General features: G+C 45.7%; 1 protein-coding gene across 4 annotated transcripts in view; it reads right to left on the bottom strand.

The window, feature by feature from the left end:
- The window catches only part of Stox2 (storkhead box 2), a 238,805-nt gene that overhangs the window by 94,568 nt on the left and 126,942 nt on the right, over nt 1–17,295 (bottom strand). The gene's annotated exons all lie outside the window — the stretch shown is intronic.

The following is a 17,295-nucleotide window of genomic DNA, read 5'->3' as shown; positions in this document are numbered from 1 at the left end:
TTTGTGCTGACTTTCAGTGTTGCGTATTTGGAGGATCTTATTGCCTCTAGATTTTGCAGAACATTTTTACCAGTAGAAGAACGAACTAAATAAAGACGGTATCTCCATCCTGCTCCCATTCCCTATGCTACCCTAGGTAATGGAACTCATCCTCCGGTCACTGAGAAACCCACGGGGGACTGGGAACTGTGAAGGGTTTTCTCAGATGGAGTCACTGTCCTACAAGGAGTGACAGGGACAGCCCACCCCCACCCCAAGGGAAGATTTTATAATGCACATTTAATATATATTCTAAACCAGTTAACTGATTGGCAAAGGCATCACTCATTTACCCCAGTTTTAACCATCTATATCTTTATCATCAGATTCACCCAGATTCCTATTTTATTAACTTCTTGATTATGTTGGATTTAATCTTATCTTACACCTACAGGCCTACACAAGGCCTTCTTTGCCTGATAACGTCATCTTGAATTACAGCATCGGGTCCTGTCAACTCCCTAGTGATTTGGGCTTGGTTGTCTTCAGAGTGTGTTTAGTCCAAAACGCTTCCAAAAACACATGGCGGAAGTTAAGGCTACGCTTAACCCTTTTCCTCGGTCATTTTCACAACCCAAAGGCTCCAGAAGAGTACACGAGAAATTAAGCGAGCAGAAGAAAATTCTCTGCTGGGCCAGGGAAGATGGTTAAGGGCGAAGAGCATGTACACTTAAGGATCTACCTAAGTTTGGAACCCCAGCACCCGCAGAGAAATCTGGGTATGTCATGCTTTTTTGTGCCATTCCAGCTCTAAGAGGGGTGGAGAGGAGACAGGAGGACTGTGGGGGTTTGATGGTCACCAGTTCAGCTCCAGGTTCAGTGAGGGACCCTGACTGGAGGGAATGAGGTGAGGAGTATTTAGGACAGCACACCCAACCTCAGTGGTCCTCAACCTTCCTGTGCTGTGACCTTTAACACAGTTCCTCATGCTGTGGTGACCCCCAACCATAAAATTATTTTCATTGCTATCTCATAACTATAATTTTGCTATGAATCCTAATGTAAACATTTGACCTGCAGGGTGGTGTTAGGTGACCCCTGTGAAGGGGTCCTTTGACACCAAAGGGGTGGCGACCCACGGATTCAGAACCGCTGACCTACTTCCTGTAGCCTCTGCAGGCACACAGGCACAAGCACCCACAAACACAAGTGTACAAACATGACACCCAAACACACCGTACTCACACATATATGCATGCACACCACACATAAACACATACTACATATATGTATATATGTGTCTGCCATCGTATACATAACGTATCTAATAAAGAAAATGCTTTGTGAGTGAATAAAATGATGAGTTTACACCAGATTATGAATTTACATGCGACTCCTCTCACTCAAAGTTGCACGGGTGGTTGTCAGGTACCTTTTACAAGTTCCGACCTAGGACTTGGGCGAAGTCAAGGCTGATCTCCCCTAAGGATCAGGGACATTGCCTGTGATTGACAGCTTGATTACATCGAGCCAATTAAGGCATCAGAAGAGCTCACCAGGGTGTGAAGAAACCCACTCCTGGTGATAAGGAAAGGAAGGGCAAGAAACAACTCCCCACCCCACCCCTGACAGCTCCCGGGGGCTCTATTACTCCCAAGAGTAGACAAGACGATCCACAGAACTTTAGAGGACTAAAGAGGGGTCAGTCTCTTTATGACATCCATAAATATTTAATTAAAAACTCATTAAGACGGACAGAGAATAATCTCCGAAACTGCTCCCCTCGGTTCAACACGGGCCTCTCAAGGAGAAGCCACCTCTTCTTTCCCCTACTTTAGAGGAAGTATAAGATAAAACAGTCAGAGAATGAAAGGGAAAATAGTGACCACTTAATCTAAAGAGAAACTTGATTCTGGGATGGGGAGATGGTTCTGCGGGTAAAGTGTATGCAGAGCAAGTATGAAGATGTAGGTTCAAGTTCCCAGGACCCGTTTAAGATAGCCCACACCTATAACTCCATTTCTGGGATAGGATGGAGACAGGGGTATTCCGGGGATTTACTCAAAAGGTCAGCTCCAGATTCAATAAAAGACCTTGTCTCAGAAAATACAGAGCCAGGCAGTGGTGGCTGGCTCAGGTCTTTAATTCCAGCATTCAGAAGGCAAAGACGGGTGGAGCTCTGAGTTCAAGGACAGCCTGGTGCACAGAGATAAGCTCCAGGACAGCCAGGGCCTACACAGAGGGACCCTGTGTAACAAAAGCAAACTCATGAACAAGAATGGTGGTGGGACTGGGGAGCTGACTGCACAGTTAAGAGCATTCGCTGCTCTTGCGGGAGACTGAAATTCAGTTCCCAACACCCATGTCCATCTCACAACCTCCTGTAACTCCAGGCCTGAGGCATCTGACACCCTCTTCTGGCCTCCAGTAGCAACCGAATGTATGTGTGCATATGTGCAACACACACATTCATGTATGCATGCACACATACACAAATATACACATAGATGTAAATAAGTATTTTTTTAAAAAAATATGATGGTGAATGATATACGCCGAACACACACGTATATTTTTTAAAGTTAATTTTACTATTGTTTAGATGAAAAGCCTTAGTTGGGCATTCATAACTAAAGATGTGTTGTGAGCATGCTCGAGAGTCGGTCAGTACACTGTGTGCATGTGTACAAAAATCTATCACTGGTATTATTTAAAATATTCTTTTGGTGCCGGCCGTGCAGGCTTCTTGTGGGGCCTCAGTGAAGTGATGGCAATGCCTGGTACTCTGTAGATGGGGCACAAAAAAAAAAGTCCCTGCCTTGGGAGCAATGTGAGTAAAATGTAAGGTGTCTGTCTGGACACTTAAACATCAGGGGCTTTGCATTTTAGAAGGATGTAGTCAGACTGTGAAAGACAGAGATGGCCTTCTGATCCCTGGAACTGCTAAGCTTAGCTACACCTTCCAAGAACCTGTCTCCCGGTGACCTGCCTCCAAGACACTGCACAGCCATTAGCCACATCTTTGATAAGCCTACAGCATCAATTTGCAGCCAAAGCACCAAGGCTTCCCAGGAGTCTCCGTCAATATGGCTGTGTTTGATAACAGTAGCTCCAACGCTTTGCCCATAAGATAGGATGTTCTATACGACTTAGTCGCATCAGTCAGGGTTAGGATGGCAACGTACCCCACAGGTTCAATATTTGCTCCCCAGCTGAGGCCTTGCTCAGTGAGTCCTCGCCGGAGGATGTAGGTCACTGCAAACAGCTTTGAAGTTAGCCAGCTGGCCTCTCACTTCCTGTCTTTCTCTGCCTTCTGGTTACTGAGGCAATGTGATCAACTGCTTCATGCTCCTGCCACGCCTTGCCCACCATCACCATGAAGGCCCGCACCCCTCCAACTGTGAGCCAATATGATACTTCTTGCCTTGAGTTGCTTCTTGTTGAGTATTTTATCGCAAAAAAAACTCAACAAGCATAGCATAAAAAACATAACATAGCATCCAAAGTGCAGGTTCTGTGTCATTCTCCCCATGACTAAGTAACCACACACGCACGCGCACACACACACACACACACACACACACACACACACACAAATCAGGTGTCGATGCATGGAATTCTATATTCTCCAGAAACTAAGCATTAGTGGTGAAACCGAGGCCTTGTCTGCTTACACACAAAGGCAGCTTTTAAAGTTTAACTCATTGGTCATGACTACAGAAAGCAAATTAGTCTTTTTTTATATCTTTCCCACTGGGTTTGAAGAAAGGGAACACTGAGGGCCTGTGGTAATTTAAATGAAAATGACCCCCATAGGAAGTGGCTCTATTAGGAGATGTGGCTTTGTTGGAGTAGGTGTGGTCTTATTGGAGGAAATGTGTCCCTGTGGGGTGGGCTTTGAGGTCTTCTATGCTCAAGCTATGCCCAGTGACACAGTTCACTTCCTGTTCTCTGCAGATCCAGATGTTGAACTCTCAGCTCCTTCTCCAGCATCATGTCTGCCTGCATGCGGCCATGTTCTGTCATGAAGATAATGGACTGAACCTCTGAAACTGTAAGTCAACCTAATTCAATGTTTTCCTTTATAAGAGTTGCCGTGTTTCTTCACAGCAATAGAAATCCTAAGCAAGAAGGACCCAATGGGACGACATACTGAAAATGACCAGGAATGACACAGGTAGATGTAACCAAGGAGGTCTTCAAGCATCAAGGTTCCAGACCCTAGCTGGGTGGGGTTCCCATGAGGTTCAGCTTTGATGGCTAAGTGGGGTGGCAAACGCTTTCTCCTCTCCAGCTCAACTGTTATCTCAGAGTGCCAAGTCAGGCTACAAACCATGTTCCTGGAAAAGCAGCAGAGACTCACCTGTGAAAAGTGGGTCCAAACTGTGCCAGACATGACCCATTTTGTTTCTTACACAACTATCCCAGAACTATCCTTACTTTTAAAGATCCATCAAAGGTGAGAAAATGCACTTGGTTTAAAGCGGACATTGCCCTAGGCTTTCCCTCCAAGTTGGCCTTGGAAAATGTCACCATTGTTTCCATCTTCATAGTGAGCTTTGGTGAGGCCCATTTTTGCTACACGTGGAAACATACACACACGCGGCCCAGATGGTAGCTCCAAGAAGGCTCTTTTTCCCCCTTTATCTGAAAAGTCAAATAAGCATCTCCGGTCAATCCACATCTGATTAGATGATTTTAAGTGAAGTCAAGTTCTCTTAGATTTATATGTCAAAGGAATGTCGACGTCATACAGGTTCTTGATCATTTTTCCTAAGTTGGAAATCTGAGAACAAGACTACTTAGATAAATGAGGAACTCCATGGGCTAACCTTAGATCGTGTATCAAGATCGATACAAAATGGAATATTTGATCTCTGATTAAATGACTCTGGAGTAAGAGGCTAAGAATCCGGCTAAAGTAGATTCTGAACTTGGTCTGACCTTGTGGACAAGTTGGCTGCTAGGACCCTCCTCTGTACTCTCGCTTGTAAAATACCAGGGGATGCCCAGGTCTGTGTAGGTATGTTCCAAAAGACAAGATAAAAGCAGACCTTACCCTGCACCAGGAAATCAACCAGCTTTCTCCCATGTAACATGAAGGGGCTTGCTTGTTGGGGTATCTGTCCCGCCCACTACCCCGCAGCCGGAAAGCCCCAAAGAAAATCACACTGAGATCTTCATAAGTTATAAAACTGATTGGCCCATTAGCTCAGGCTACTTATTAGCTCTTGTAGCTTATATGAACCCATTATTCTTATCTATGTTAGCCACATGGCTTGGTACCTTTCTCAGTGAGGCAGCTCACATCTTGCTTCTTCGTTAATCTGGGCAGAACTGCCGAGGGAGCTTCCTGCTTCCCAGAATACTCCTGTTCTCATCGTCCTGCCTCTACTTCATGTCTGGTTGACCTGACCCACCTATACTTCCTGCCTGGCCAATCAGCGTTTATTTAAAACATGATTGACAGAATACAGACAATTCTCCTGCACCACTCCCATACAGTTGCTCGTTTAATCCATACAGCGACTAGATTAGATATCACCTTATTCTCATATTATAGACAAGGGAATAAAAATAATCTGAATATATAATTTACCAGTATTATACAGCCAGTTGCTGGATAATACCAAGTACCAAGACACCCTATACAACACTTTGATTTTCAATTTTCCCCTTTCTCTCTCGCATGTACATGGCATGTTTGTGCCCGTATGTGTATTCATTTGCGTGGAAGCACCTTTTATGCACCTTTTATGAATGCACACGTATGCATAAGCATGTGAAGACTGGAAGCTGACATCAGGAGTCTCCCTCAACTGCTTTTACATATCATTCATTGAGGCAGGGTCACTAAATCAAACCCAGAGCTTGCAGGTACAGCTAGTCTCGCAAGGCAGCTTGCTCAGGGATCACCTGTCTCTGTCTTGCAAGTGCTGGAATTACAGTCAAGTTGCCGCTTCCATGCAGCACTATGTGGGTTCCAGGAATCAAAATCTGGTCCTCGTACTTGTACAGTGATGCTCCGACCACTGAGCAATATCTCCAACTTTGCTGGTTGTGGAGCCTTAAGTCACCACGGTCTGCTGTGGGGAAAAAAATTCTGTACCCACAGATGTGGAAAAATCCACCCCAGTTCTGAGTATCTTCGTTCTTGTGACTTGATCACTCTCTCTGGCAGACCTTTAAATGTTTGGGTTTTTTTTTTTTTATAGTTTATCACCATATGTCTTTTGTATATGGTATAAAAAGCATGTTGCTAAATAGGAGGAAAATATGTCCAAATACTTCTTTTGAATATTTAAAAGCCAACTGAAATGAAAACTCAGGTGAGTTCATTGGATTAACAGAAAAAGCCCATTACAATTACAAATATGAGTGTATAATCTGAGAGGGTGTTTCCTCGTAGACAGTTGGTGGAGTCAAGGAAGTGAGCTTCTTTTACCACATTGCCAGAAGATCTACTTTGGGTATTTTTTTTAAAATCCTGAAGCAGAGGCTCCACCTGTTCACTTCCAGTGGCCATCAAAATTGCACCATTTTCCCTGTTTGTCCTTTGAACTGCAGCAAGGTGACAAATACCCACAATTACTCAGCAGGGCCTTCGCATCCCTCCGGGCGCTAACTATGCCTTGGCTCAAAGAGAATTGGAACCCCAAGTCTGCACCGCCGCTGCTGGGAATCTGAACAAGCCTGTGTGCTCTTGAAGTTATACATGTACACTATTGGCCACGATGTGTCTGAACCCTGATGGAGGGACCACACAGAAAAACAATGACCAGCGTTCAGGGCTTGCAGAGATGTACGAGGGTGCTATGAGAACACAAAGCAGCATTTCAAAGACAATCGGGCTTCCTCTAGGATGGCTGTCTCCATCTTCCTAATGCTACAACCCTTTAACACAGTTTCTCATGTTGTAGCAACCCTCCCCCACCCCATCATAAAATTATTTCTGTTGCTATAATTTTGCTACTGTAATGAATCACGGTATAAATATCTAACATGCAATCCCTGTGAAAGGGGTTATGACCCACAGGTTGAGAACCACTGCTCTAAGAAATTCAAAACACCAAGAAGGAGCTAACGTGAAGCTATCATTGAGACAAGAGGGGGCTGTCATTGGACAAGTAAGAAAAGACTGGAAACTTTTCAAAATGAAAGCAACATTGCTGCAAAGTGAAAACCAAACCTGTATTTGTTATATGGTTTCTATATCATTATTTTAGATCAATACTTGACATTTAAAGTGACAACCATTGCAGCTCTAATTGGCTGGGATTCTTAGCTACATGTAATACAAGTCAGCACTGGTTCTTTAAAAACCGCTAATAGTAAACAATTCCAGTTTCACGCCCGTAAGGCATCAGACTCAGTTATAAGTGCTTACGCAGATGAATTCACATAACTCATCCAGTGCCTGCTGAGTAGGTACCATTATGACCCCCATTTCTCAAGACAGGAAACTGAGATCCTAGGAAGGCAGCTAAACATTTCCGCTACCTTGCTCAGGGAGTGGCAGGAAGGCTGAAATTGTGAAGCCAGGCTCCCAGGACCTGCCTCTCAGCCATCACTCACAATGCTCACAGTCTCTCAGAAAAGCAGCCTCCTCTCTCTATTGTATATTAGGTGACTCACAGGTGACCAGGCAGGGTGGGAATGGCAGGCTTGGAACCCTGAAGAAAGACACTCTATGAAGGGAAGGGTCTTTGTCAGAAGTCACAGCCAGTCACAAAGGAGCAGCTGGCACCCAAAAGACCATCAGCACAGCCACACAGCCACAACTTATAACTGCCTTGGAATTGCTACCCTACTACAAGCCCATCACCCTCACAGAGATTGCACCTCATGGTCCCCACCAGTTCATCTCTGTGAGTCAGGAAGGGCAAGGGCATGTACAACTGAAAAAAAAAAAAATAGGCCTCCAGCCCCGTCTCCATGTGGAGTTGACAAGAGAGCCATCAGGCAGCAACTGAGCATCTCCATAGAGCATCTCCATAGAGAAGCCAGCCTCTGCCTCCCACCGACGATCCAATGGTGGGAAGATTGCTCTCCTAGAGCTCCTGAAACAAGCAATACAAACCAGCACAGAACAAGAGAAAAATATTCTAATTCCTAAGGTTGGATTACAGTGATCTGTAAAGCTAGTCCCTTCCAGGGCACTGGGGGAGATGACACCCCAGGTCTCTTTCCAGCTTCCGATGGCCAGCCATCACTGGCCTTCCTTGGCTTGTGGGTACTCCCCTATCAGCCTCTTCAGTCACATGACGCCCCCCTTAACTGGAATTCTTCTATTTACATATTGGAGGTAAAGTCCATCCTACTCCGCTGGTCAGCACCTCAGCAAGATTATATCCAGACCATATTCCCAAATATGTTCATATTCACAGGCACCAGAGACTGGAACTTGAATGTATATTTGGGGGGAACCTGTCTAATGCATAATGAGAGGCTACAGAGCTAAGAAAGACACTCAGATGTGGGGAAACAAAAACGACAGAGGCACCTCCATTATCATGATGGGCATCATTTCACCTACTGATGAAATCATTTCCAAGCAAACAGTGGGCACACAAAAAGCAGTAGAGACTGTATTGGCTGTCCTGGAGGAAGAGGCCAGACAGGAGTGTGCAGGAGGGGTGAGGTAGGGTGCTAGCTGCTAGACAGCACCTCCTCGAGAAACTACGGCCATCAGAAGGATAGGGCCAGGCATCCGTCCTCTACCGGAATGCCTGCAGGCATCTGCCAAATATCTCTCTTTCATCTTCAAAAAGAGAAAACTTGGCCGGGAGGAGTCATCATGGATTAAAGTAGAAAGATAAATGGAAATTTTTTTTAAGAGTGTTAGTTACCTAAGCCATAATTTTTCCACTGAATAGGTATATGGCAGATGTTTGAAACATACATTATTTACGTAGCTGGTCTCATCTTTTGTGCAGTGACTTACGTCGCTTTCATGCTTTCCAAACCCGAGTAAAGCCATCCAAAGCATGCTCCCGCTGCCAACAAAACAAAATAGCTGCAGACTCAGCGTAAATACCAATAATGCAAACCTAAGAATTACACTACACTCCGTTCTTAAAACCAGGGGAGTAACCTGCGAGCAATCTCATTGACGATTCTTCAGGTTTCTGAAAACCTAAGGAGAACTCAGTCGGCAAAATCCAGTTGCCCCTCCATCTGCTGGAAATAAAAATAACTTAGGCCAGCTGAGAAGGAGACTGTGAAGTTCAAAAGAGCTGGGCTATCCTGGTGTCAGCTGCTTCTCTGTATGGGTGACCTCCAGCCCTCTAGCCTCTCTCATTCACAAGCGTGCCTCAAGGATCACCCTGCTCCCAGAACTCGCTGTCCATTCAGAGTGGAACTCAGCATCTGCTCCACTTTCCGCAGCTTTCTGGTTGCTCATTATATTTTTCAGAGGCAACATCTTGATGCATTGTGTTTTTTTAAATCAGTGTATATTTATTATACAAAGTAATGGTTTTTGTGACGTTTTTAATCAAGTATATCATGTACTTCAATCAGATTTGCTCATCACCCTCTCTTGTGACCCGTTTTGCTGGTCTCCCTTCCCAAATAAGACTGTGGGTGTATCTCTTTGTTTGTGCATATATGTGTGTGTGTGCATGCGTGTGTGCATGCATGTATGCCTGTGCATGTGTGTGCATGTAAAAATCTAGACTACACATATGAACAAAAACGTATGTGCCTTTCTGGTCCTGGCTTCTTGCACTTATCGAGGTGACCTCCAGTTCCACTCATGTTCCTGCAAATGCCACAATTCCCTTCTCTTTTACAGCTAGACAAAGCCGCACTGTGAGCACCTATAGCATGTCCTCTTTACTGTGCATGCTGACGGACAGCTAGGTTGGCTCCATAACTTGGCTATTGTGAACAGTGCCGCAGGAAGCACAGATGAGCAGACCTCTCTTTTATATGCTCTGGGTGTGTCCCCAGCAGCGGTTCTACACTTTGACTTTTGAGGACTCTCCACCCTTCTTTCCTCAGTGCCTACACTAGCTAACACCCCCACCAGCAAGGTACAAGGGTGACTTTTGTTTTTCTCTTACTTCTTAAAGCCAACTAGTTCCAAAGAGCAATCCATCCTTCTGTCTGCCGCATTCTCCCTAGAGCCGTCCTCCCGACCCTCCCTCCTCGGCCTAAACAAGTTCCGGTTCAAGTTCCAGATCAAGCCGACGAGTTCTTTCCAGTTGGTTAGCTGGGTAAATGTTTTAATAAAGAAGAGTTATAGGTTCGTTTTAATGAAGATTAGAAAAATATAATTATCAAGTGAAACCTGCAATTTCATAGAAAAGGGGTTTTCTTTCTAACTCACTTAACTAAAAAGTGAATCAAGTTGGAAGAAAATCTGGAAAGTACAGGTGAAGCTAACCGACGATGCTGGACGCCTGGTCCTCATTGTGTCCCCATTGTCTCCCATTGTAGCAGCAGAGAGTGTGGTGGACCTTTAAAGAGATGACTAGGCACGACAGTGCTGTCCTGGGGAAGGGTCTGACGCCTCCCTGGAGGGAGGAAGTTATGTCTGATATGACCCGACCAGTTCTCTTACAGGTGAGGTGCTGTACAGTGTGTCTAGCCCACGTGCTCACTCCCTTCTGCGTGTGATCAGTTCTACTGGGGCACTGAAAACTAAGGGAGAGTGAGACCCCACAAGGACATCTGCATTATGTTACAGTCACTAGAGTTGTGTGCCAAATAAACTTCTTAGGCCCAGATAAAAAGTCTAACACAAGTCATGTATAGTTAAGACAAAAAGGACAAAGTGCGGTGTCTGACATAGTGAAATGTGGCTGTGGGGTGGTCCTTCATCACCCACTGCAGGATCACCACGCGGGTCCCCTCCCTGCAGACCTTCGAAGCAGTAGACGCTCACGGCCATTCATCTACCCGACAAACCACGCAAGGCACCCCTTCCTCAAATGTTTCTATTGCTAGTTCCCTCCTAAAGTCACAAGTCTATTCCTTGCCTCATAAACTCAAGATTCACCCAAATTTCAGGTTCCTTTCTTGCCTGGTTATACAGCTGCCTACATCTCAGGGTTACAGCGTGATAAACTGCCCACAGCTCCGTGCCTGGCTCACACTGTTTCCCCAGCCTTCCCCAGTCCTTCTCTTTCTCCATCTCTTTAAGTCCTAGCTTCTCCTAATGACCTCCAGTAAGTAACCCTCCTGTGCGAAGTGATATCCTGCCCAGCTCTGAGCCCTGTTCACCCTACACCAATCCAGACTAGCCTGCCCTCCTTGGCTCCTGACTGTATACTCCCGCTTCCCAATTCCCGAAGGCTTGTTCATAAACAGCTAGGTTGTTTCCCCCCACCAAGCAGGGGATGGCTTGATGGTAGGATCTGAAGATTGCATGACATAAATAAATAGATATTTGATGCAATAATATATGGTCTGTAGAATCCTAAGTTATAAAGAGAGGACTCACATCCCCACTTCCAGACATGCTTCCTTTCATCCTCTTCCTAAAACAGTCGTGTCTTCGTCATTCATCTAAAAGACATCCGCGACCTGATACGCGCCAAGCTCCAGGAGGTTGGCATGATGAAGACGTAAGGGAAACAGGTGTTCTCAGCGCACAGCTGGCTGCCCAGTAAAGGAAGAGACTAGGTGAGCTGCAAGTACAAGGCGAAGCTGCTATGACCCAGGCGTAAAGTAACTGTCACAAAAAGGATCTACGGGGAAGAGAAAGAAGAGGGGCACACTGGGGTCCACCTGGACTCTCAGCGACGCCGGAGACGGAGGCGGTAGGTTGAAAGTCTGAGCTATAAACCTAATCTCAAATACAGGGGGATGGGCAAGATGTGCTGGCTCTGGAAGGGGAGATGGACTTGGATCAGACCTGAAGAGGTAGGGGACCCAAACAGTGTCATAGAAAATCTGAAACATACATGGCGGCTTGAGGGACAGATGAGCGCACAGAGCTCCCAGACACGGGATCCGGAGCACAGGGTAATGAGGAGGTTAGCAAGATGTGGAAACAGCGGGGTAAGTCCCACCGTGGAGACTTCCTAGAGCCTACAGTCCGCACAGAACTCCATCCACATGCACGAGATGCATTAGTAAGAGAAGCAACTTCTCCAGTTTTGCTTTGGACCGGGGGGGGGGGGAATACCAAAAAACAAATGCCTTCTGGGGTCCCAAGAAGAATGGATTGGCCCGGAAAACCGGTCCCTTTGAGAGATCAGAAAGACGAGCAGAAGATGTAAGTAGCTGGGATAAAGAACCAAGAACCAAGATGCAGATTTAAAAATATTTAAGTGGTAGAAAGCAATAGGATTCTGTGGCCAGCTGGCTACACATTCCAACACCACATAAAAATAGCCTGGGGATTTACTACTTAAGGAAAAGTTTATTAGCTCCTTTAAAAATCACCCGTGTCATTTCATTCTTGTGTGACTGTGGCCAGAGTAAATGTAGGCTTGACTAGACTCTGCTCGCACTACCCCAAGAAACCTTTATAGTCAGGACATCACACAGGTTCATGACTCAATAACGAAGGCTGCACTAAACTCCAAAGTCTGTGTGCTGGTCCAGAAACCAGGGCCTAACCAGAGTTTACACTCGAGTCATGCTTTCAGCATAAACGATCCTGTACCAAAGAACACACCCTTGTCCAATCTAGTCCAAATCTCTGGGAATTTACAGGGAATGTAAGACCTCAAATGCCCAGAAGTTATCAGCATTCTAAGGTTTATAGATAGATAGATAGATAGATAGATAGATAGATAGATAGATAGATAGATAGATAGATGATAGATAGCACACTCTTTTTCTTTTTCAAATGAAAATTTTCCAGAGAGTGTAAAAGACATTACTTCCACACGCCTGATGACAGCAGTCACTGCAGGGAGCTACAAGTAAGACAGTTGGAAGAGCAAAAGAAGAAAAGGTAAGGAACAGGACACTGTTTATCAAAACTTCTCACCTATAAAATGCTATGGAGCACACACTCAACATAGGCCTAAGGATGGCAGGAAGCAAGACCCCAGCATGAGCACCCCTCCCTCCTAGAGAAGCCTGGGGCTCCAGGATGTAGAGGAGGACAAAGGGCTCTCCTAACGATCAAGTGCTAAGTTCGGAAGTCCCAAGCTTGCTCCTTATAAACCTCTATGATGGAGGCATGGAGCCAGAGGACTCATTATGGATGGAGGGAGGTCATCTGACTGTAAGGGGACACAGCTGGCTTGAACAGGTCATGATTAGAACCTGAACATTCAGTTTCCACTTTCACGGCTCTTAAAATAAGAGCACATGAGGAACTGGATCGTAGTAAAACCCTGGAACCAGTTTTGGTAAAATGAAAACCAATAACCTAATCCAGTGGTGTGCCAGCCATGTCTCGCCACCAATCAAATCATCATCAGACAAAACTAATCCACCTTTTTTGTGGGTTTTTGTTGTTGTTGTTTTGTTTTGTTTTGTTTTTAGGATGTCAGTTTAGGGCTTTCATTTTCTCTCTCTTTCCACATTACGTAGGGCCATAGTTTTAAGAGCAACCAGCTTTCACCCTTAAAGGTATGACTTTAAGACATGAGAACTGACCTAAAACTAACCACCACTTAGCATCCTCTTTAACAGCCAAAGTCTTTATAGGCATGCTCGGTAGAACCGGAAGACTAGAAAAATTAACTTGTAATCTTGATCAGTATTAGACAACCCACCGGAATTCTGGCAGCATTATACTTGGGACAAGAAGCAACAACTACCCTCAGTACAGCCCAAGGGGAGAGCAAAGGAAATGAGAGGCCGTGGCATCATCTGAATGAATGGCTCGAAGGACGCTCACACAGGGACAGAGGAGGCTCTAAAGGCCTCACGCACACAAAACCGAAGACTCTCCAATCAATCCTTCCGCACTCGTCTGTGATCATGGCTGCGACTGCGGCTGTCCTGAGAATTACACAGATTTCTTTCTTCATTGGGATCTTAAATCTCCCAACTAGCTACCATCACGATTTCTATCTAGCGGTAGAAAACTGAGGCAGAATGGTCCCACATCCACTGGATCTGACCTCCTTTCTTCTCACAAGGCTGAGCACGCTTTGCAGCCATCTTGGTTTGAACATAAGGCAAGATCCCCCCTCCACACGTCTGCCTAGAAGCCACTGTTGGGAAATGAATATACAGGAGGAGCAATGAACTCTGCTCCTGGCCTGTGAACTCTCTGGTTGCTAGGAGGCTGGGTACTCTTAGGATTATCAAACTTTAGCTTTGATAGCTGAAAAGAGGCATAGAAAGAAACCATGGTCTACACAACCAAAAGGTTCACAGGTTTCTATCCAACCATCTCCCTGTAAGACCTGATCAGCCTCAGGTGTGTCTGGCCTGACCTCATAAGACTAAATTTTTCTCCTGAAGGGAGCAGGGGGAAAAAAATCAAGGCCAAAGGTCAAGCCCACTGCTGTAAGTCACATTCCACAATGGTAATTCACTTATTACCAATTAGAAATGGTGCTGTCTCATTAAAACTTATCATAAAGACCTAGAACTTCATTCGAAGTGCCTACCATGTGCTGGATAGCTGTACTAAATCCGGGACAGCTGTCAGTGCGTATCTGTAAAACCGTCCTGGGATTTCTCACTTCTCAAAGATCTTTTTAAGTTATTTTCCTTAATTTTCATATTTTCTGGGGGCATTTCTAAAAGGTCTCAAAACCGAAGCTGTTCTAGACTGTTTCGCACAGTTTTGAAGAGGCTGATCTCCAAATCCAAGTAACTTACCTACCGCAAACTCTCCTTGACTGAAATGGAGTATGGTGACAGGAACTGGTGAAGCCGGCAGCTGGGCGAACAGAACCAGCTGCCAAACCTTCACGTTTCTAGGCTGCTTCATTTCCCGGCATGCTACGAGACATAAAACGACGCTCCAGCTCGCACCCTGAACAACCAACTTGTTATGGCAGATTCCATTCACATCTCGCTGGAGGAAGAGCTTCCTCCAATGAGCTCCACGGGTTTCGCACAGCATCAGCTACCACCACCTCCCATGGTGCTGAAAGGAGCCAAATTTGGGGAAGGATATAACAAGGATAGTTGCCCTCTGGAGTCACCGAAAACCAAAAGGCTTCATAGGAGGAAGGGTACACCACCCTCTCTATTGTTAGCATTTGCCTTGGGGTTCACTATTTCTGTCAATGAACCCTACACCCGCTTTTCACTCCAAGCACTAGCTAACATCCTGGGCAAAGCCCACGCTCTGTCCAACCCTGGATCCTCACAGGAATCTAGCAAGACACTGGTCTTCAGGAACATTCCACCAAACAACATGGCCCTCTCCTTGGGAATGCTCTGATCTCAACAGTAACTTGACATTGAGTCTGGCCAGAACACCGCCAGTTCGGAACAGGTTATTCCAGGAAGGCCCTCTGACCATCCGCAGGTCGCACATGGAACGAAATGAGAGAAACACGTAAAATTGGAAGACTCTTCCTCGTGCTCTCAAAAATGCCTCACAGCACTGGCCATCGCGGGGTTCTTTTGCAAAGTCTGAAAACGTGATCACGAGGAAGCAATGATGAGGCAGATAAAAATAGACTCCACAGGAATGTGCCTGACATTATTATACAAAGTCTTGTAGGCTTGTTGGAGAACTCATAGCACCTGCCCTCCAACCGCTCGGTCAATTCTGATTTCTTGGGGAGGACGGGGTGCCAGAAAGAGGGGTGTACTGAGGATGCAATGGAAGCATTCAAACCTTATGTGGGAGTAGCCTAGGATTAGCCTAACACCCAGTGTAGACACAAGGTCTATGAACAGGGTAGAGTGGGAGAAGCCTAGGATTAGCCTAACACCCAGTGTAGACACAGGTCTATGAACAGGGTGGAGTGGGAGAAGCCTAGGATTAGCCTAACACCCAGTGTAGATACAGGTCTATGAACAGGGTGGAGTGGGAGTAGCCTAGGATTAGCCTTACACTCAGTGTAGACACGAGGCCTATGAACAGGGTAGAGTGGGAGAAGCCTAGGATTAGCTTAACACCCAGTGTGGACACAAGGTCTATGAACAGGCTGGAGTGGGAGAAGCCTAGGATTAGCCTTACACTCAGTGTAGACACAAGGCTTATGTACAGGGCATAGAGCTGGCTCTAGGTGTACAGTACGTTCACTGTCCTGATAGTAAAGAACAGAGCAACCACAGCCACGACTTAGATTACTTAAGCGTAAACTGTGGTTGTCACTTCCTTTCCAAAAATGGTTTTTCATGAAAGAGAAAATCCAGGGAGTGTGATTGCCAAAATAGCATGCAACATCCTTTATGTTTGCTCGATTTTGCAATAAAAAGGATAGTTACATTTATCGAGGCTTTTCTGGGAATAGAGACATAGTTATGGGACATTTTTGAAGTGAGAGATACTGACCCCAATTTAAAAGGATTTGCTACTTAAGGAGAAAGTAACGCTAGACTGTAAGAACCAACCACAGGCTTAGAACAATCTCCCCAGTTAAGACAGGGTTTAAGGCGACTTGGTACAGGGACTTAGCAATAGAATTCGGTCTCCATGCTTCCTTTACATTGCATTTAAAAGCAAATTAATTTTTTTTCCAAAATGAAAATATTGGTATCTTCCCACCTCTTTGCATACAAGTAAGGAACACAAACCACAAGGTTCCCAGGCTTTTCTCCCTTCAGCATCTCAAGTACAGTATCCCTGGGTTCCCAAGCCACAAAGCAAAGCCAGCGAATGGAATTCATAGAGAACCTGCTCATTCTAGGAGGCTCAGAACACTCGCCGCATTTTCACAGGAAACCTGTTTGGAAGCCTTCACTTCTACGAACCATTGTGTTTGTCCTTCTCATCCAGCATGCAAAACACGATATAACCTCCATTCCATCCACAGCACTGATGCAACCTACGCTAAGTCCACCCACAATCCTTGAGTATTCCGTATGCAAACACGCCACAACCCCCGCCCCAAGCATTCAAGGAGCCCCAGCAGAGTCCATGTGCAAATCAAACCAGCCTCAGACGGGCATGGGCAGAATCTCGAATCATCTAGAACGGTGCATGGAACCTGTTCCTTTTTAAGGGGCGGGAGGGGGGGGGGGTGTTGTCCATTTAAATACCCTCTAAGGTAACTGGCCATAATGCAGGCACAGGCGAAGCTGGCACTGCGGGCAACCCTAGAAGCAGGCTCTCCTTTCACAAAGCTCAGGGAGGCTGCAGTCCTCATATCTCCCTGCAGACCAGATGCTCGGCTCAATCCCCCTCCCCGATTTTACCTAACTAATAGCTCTCCAACCCCATATTGAGAGGGCCTGCTGTGGATCTTGCAGAGGTACAAAATGGTGGAT

The sequence above is a fragment of the Myodes glareolus genome, chromosome 23 (assembly GCF_982192425.1).
Source record: "Myodes glareolus chromosome 23, mMyoGla1.1, whole genome shotgun sequence".
Lineage (NCBI taxonomy): Eukaryota > Metazoa > Chordata > Mammalia > Rodentia > Cricetidae > Myodes > Myodes glareolus.
The sequence above is the reverse complement of the archived record's forward strand: the minus strand, read 5'-3'. Positions and strand labels throughout refer to the sequence as shown.